Source organism: Suncus etruscus, chromosome 16 (assembly GCF_024139225.1).
Source record: "Suncus etruscus isolate mSunEtr1 chromosome 16, mSunEtr1.pri.cur, whole genome shotgun sequence".
Classification (NCBI taxonomy): Eukaryota; Metazoa; Chordata; class Mammalia; order Eulipotyphla; family Soricidae; genus Suncus; species Suncus etruscus.
In genome coordinates this window covers 38,727,979-38,733,122 of record NC_064863.1, presented here as the reverse complement: position 1 = coordinate 38,733,122, position 5,144 = coordinate 38,727,979, and the positions used below count along the sequence as shown (strand labels likewise).

At 34.4% G+C, this 5,144-nt stretch overlaps 1 non-coding gene across 1 annotated transcript; it reads right to left on the bottom strand.

Annotated features, from left to right (window-relative positions):
• Window positions 1-1,148: 1,148 nt before the first annotated feature.
• On the bottom strand, window positions 1,149-1,250 carry LOC126033193 (U6 spliceosomal RNA). The gene has a single exon (XR_007504330.1). It is a non-coding gene; the product is annotated as a U6 spliceosomal RNA (small nuclear RNA).
• Between the last annotated feature and the right edge of the window lie 3,894 nt (window positions 1,251-5,144).

The following is a 5,144-nucleotide window of genomic DNA, read 5'->3' as shown; positions in this document are numbered from 1 at the left end:
CATGATTACAAGCATGATTGTAGTTGGGTGTCATTCATAAACAGAGCACCCCTTCACCAGTACAACATTCCCATTACCAATGTTCCCCATCTTGCTACTCCCCCCACCTGCCTTATTCAAGACAGGCATTCTATTTCTCTCACTCATTGACATTGTCATGAGAGTAGTCGGTGTAGTTATTTCTCTAACTGCACTCAACCCTTTTTGTAGTGAGCTTCATATCATGAGCCTGTCTTTCCAGCCTTCATTTCTATTGTCTCTGGACATTATTACAATAATGTCTTTTATTTTTCTTTAAACTTATAAATGAGTGAGACTATTCTGTGTCTATCCCTCTCCCTCTGACTTATTTCACTCAGCATAATAGTTTCCATGTACATCCATGTATAGGAAAATTTCATGACTTCATCTCTCCTAACAGCTCCATAATATTCCATTGTGTAAATGTACCACAGTTTCTTTAGCCATTCATGTACAACGAAAGTTTCTTATTGGTCTTTCTTTGATCTCTTTCCCTCATACATACAGTGTAACAGAGTGATCACTTTATTTATTTTAGCAGCTTTTACATACTCTTGTAATTTGTGGCTTCCTTTTTTATATAATTTTCCTCAACTATCTTATCACTTCCCCCAATTTACTTCAATTTTGTATTCTATTTTCAAACCCTGTATTGTACAGTAAATTCTACCAAGCCCTAAAGTTGTTTTGCTTATGGATTTTGTACTGATACACAATCCCTATGGTCCTAATTGATAAATAATTGCTTTTTGCTAAGCCTTTCATAATAAAAATCTGTTCTTTGGACCTATCAAAGCACTCTATCTGTAAGAAGATACTCACTTTTTATCATCATCTTGAGAGCTGGTGCCTTGTTTATTTGCAGCTACTTTTACCTGTCTGTCATTAAGAGAAAATGAACAGTAACTGAAAAATCATTAAGATAGCAAGAACTTATGCAGTCAATGATATGGGTAGCTGTAGTTATCTACATCTAAGTATTAAAAATACTTACTTATATATTTTGGAATGAGGAAGAAATAGAAATAACAATATCTGAATTGGAAAATAGAGTTTTGTTCTTCATATATCATTACCCCCAAATCATTATTAAAATTTAAATACTTTTTTCCTCATTTTTTTCTTTTTTTTATATGTAATGCTTCACGATTTGCATGTCATCCTTGCGCAGGGGCCATGGTAATCTCTGATCATTCCAATTTTAGTATATGTACTGCCAAAATGAGCACAAATTCAAATACTTTTTTTTTTTTGGTTTTTGGGCCATACCCAACGTTGCTCAGGGGTTACTCCTGGCTGTCTGCTCAGAAATAGCTTCTGGCAGGCACGAGGGACCATATGGGACACCGGGATTCGAACCAACCACCTTTGGTCCTGGATTGGCTGCTTGCAAGGCAAACACCGCTGTGCTATCTCTCCGGGCCCAAATTCAAATGCTTTTAAGGGAAAATATAACACAAAAAATAAAGGTTGTAAATGCTATATATTCTTTATAGAGTAAAAATTTTTTTCTCCTCAGTCTCCATTGAAGAAAAGTGGTACATTAATTTGCCTCTTCTCCATGATGTGCCAAAACAAGTTTTACTAATTGATGACAATGCTTTCCTGAAATGTGTAAGTACAATTTCCATCATATTCTCTCTCAAAAGCATATTCTCAACAAAATCTATCACTAATTTACTTGACATGTAGAAAAAAATAAATTGTCCATATCTGTTTCTTTTGATGAACAAAGCCATTCTGAAAATTACATAAAACTACTAACTCATAGTGAGTATATCTTTATGATAGATATGTAAGCATTCTCTCTCTCTTTATATGAAGCTACATTAGCAAATTAGAACATTATACACCTCAAAAGAAGCTCTCATTTAAACTCATAATTAAATCTACAGCTTTTTTTTTTTTTTTTTTTTTTTTTTTTTTTGGTTTTTGGTCTTTGGGTCACACCCAGCAGCTCTCAGGGGTTATTCCTGGCTCTACGCTCAGAAATTGCTCCTGGCAGGCTTGGGGGACCATATGGGATGCTGGGATTCGAACCACTGAGCTTCTGCATGCAAGGCAAATGCCTTACCTCCATGCTATCTCTCCAGTCCTCTACATCTATTTTAATCATACAATAGATTTTATAGTTTACTTAACACAAGTCAATTATAAAATTGATATTTTTATCTCTTCATTAGTTTTCCAAGTAAACAGATTTTACTTGCTGAAGAAAACCCATAATTTTATAACTATCACATTGAGATACTATTGATGCATTTGCAATCAATTATAATTCAGTAGTTATTCAAATTATTTGAGGTACTTGTAGTTACCTTTGCACATGGCCTAGGTTGATTTCTGATACCATGTATGATCCCTTGACCCCCAACTGAAGTGATACCAGAGCACAGAGCCAAGAGTAACTTCTGAGTGCCACTGGGTATATCTCCAAAACAAATAATCTAATTATCAATATTAATATAATTTAATGGCATTATTTTATGCCACTAACACTTATCAATAACTTTCAATAAAATATGTTCAGATATATTCTGCCATATTTTGATATTCCACTCTCAAATAAGAAGCAAGGTAAATATAACATGTTTTAGGAGGGAGGATTGCTGTACTCATGACCTATTTTCAGCTCTGCTCCAAGTACCACTAGTAGGACTCAGGAGACCATATGGAGTGCCAGGAATTAAACCTGGGTTCACCTTATACAAGATAGTGTGTATTCTCTGTACTATCTCTCCAGCCCCTGAACAGTCAATGTTTAATATTTATTTTTATTTTTCACAGTTGTCTCCTTTCAGGGCTCTCAAATTTATGCAAATATTTTTATGTCAAAAGTGAGTTTTTCTTTCTCTTTTTTGTCCCACACCTAGTAGTTTCAGAGATTATTCCTGACTCTATACTAACTCTTCAGCCTACAAAAATGAATCTTAAATTTTTTTTTGGTTTTTTGGGCCACACCTGTTTGATTCTCAGAGGTTAATCCTGGCTAAGCAATCAGAAATTGCCCCTGGCTTTGGGAGACCATATGAAATGCCAGGGGATCGAACCTCGGTCCTTCCTTGGCTAGCACTTGCAAGGCAGACACCTTACCTCTAGCACCACCTCACAGGCCCCCAAAAATGAATCTTAATGTAAAAATGTGTCTAAAAAATCTGCCAGCTTTTCCTACCCCCCAAGGGGAAAAAAACTGAATAAGGTCACTTTGAAACTTAATTTTGACACCTATTACAAGAAAAAAAAATCTGTTATTTTCTTCTGACTTTTAGGGGTTAATAGTATTGTTATTTCCTCATATCTAGCTCTATGCTTCAACTAAAGGTATTGAATTGGCCATTTATTACTCCATTTATGCAAAGATAAATTAGAAGTTGATTATTAGATGACCCTTTTTTTAAAAGGACTATGGCCTCTCTGACATCAGGAAAATTAATTTCCCACACAATCTACACTGTGCCTTACTGTTAAAAATTTTTGTAAATTATCTTCATGACCCTTTTCTCTCTCTGAATTTGTTTTCTATTTCCTCTTTCATTTTAGAATCAGAAATAATTTTTACACTATCTCAATCAAACTACATATATTTGCTTTACCTTTAACATATCTATCATTTTCAGTCAAGACATTTTTTCTAAATGGAAGAGAGAGAAAATACAAATGTCAAGAGGAAAAAATAGTGTGAATGCCTAAAGTGAATATTAAGTAAAAAGCAATATATAGTTAACATTCTGTTTTGGTGCTAGGGGGAAATTATTTTAATAATTTGATCATTTTGATCACAAAAATCTAAAAATAAGAGGCATAATCTAAGGTTTAAAAGGTGTTTGACAAATAAGCACACTGATTTTACCTTTTGAGAAATGTGAAAGTCCAAAGTAGATGCAAAATTACCTACTAATAAAATATCAGCTTATGTTAATATAATTCTGAGTTATAGAATGAATAAGATGAATAAGGCTAGATGAATAAAGCCTGTGGGTAACCAATAGGTAACTGCAGTGGTTCTAAACAAAAGTGTAGTCCCAAATTAAATCTGGCAGCAGCTGTGAAGCAAATAAGTTTAACAAACATCCACATTATCTACGTTTGAAATGTTAGAGGACGTAATCCATAGTGATGTAGCCAGTAATTTGTGAAATCTAAAGCTAACTAAAAATGAACCAATATGAAAATGCACATAGAAATCCTGGATTTATTTTGTATGTTCATAATTTTATGATTTCTTTGAAGAGACAGATTAGTTTTACCACTAGTGTGAAGATTTATCATCATTAAGAAGATGTTTTTGATGAGTTCATCCTGACATGGCTTTTGTTTTTTCTTCTGAAGCTGAAAGGAATGTGGCTGAATTGGATGAAAAAGATCTGATTACAAGGTTAAGAGCAGAATTAGACTTTAAACGATGTCCTAATGTAATATATACAAATGCTCATTTATGTTGTTGTACATTTGAAACATATATAATGTTATAAGCCAGTGTTACTTCAAAAATGTTTTTCAGGGCCGGCACGATGGCGCTAGAGGTAAGGTGTCTGCCTTGCCAGCAGTAGCCTAAGACGAACTGCGGTTTGATGCCCCGGAGTCCCATATGGTTCCCCCAAGCCAGGAGCGACTTCTGAGCACATAGCTAGGAATAACCAGTGAGCATCACCGGGTGTGGCCCAAAAACAAAAAACAAAAAACAAAAAAATTGTTTTTCAAATCATTACTATGTACCTAGCATCTAGTAATTTATAACCTGGTCAAGATTGCTCCTTTAATAGTGAATAGAATTTAACTGTAATGTCGGGATTCATTAAATTAATCTGAAATTCTTACTATCACAAAAGATACAGTTTTTCAAATTTACCACAGAGAACTAAGAGATGCCCTATGCTTTTTGGGTTTATTGCCCCATTCTTTCAATTGTGATTTTTTCTACATTACACTTACCTCTTTAGCACTCAATATGTCTTCATGTATGACCCCCATAGAGTGCAATTCAATGCACACTATTGCACATATACTATATGGCACGAGTGGAGTTTGCCTTCGTGGTTAATTTTTTAACACGACTTTGAGCTTCCTGAAAGACAGTATTATGTGACTTTAAGAAATGGGCCCATTATGTAACTGCAAGGAAC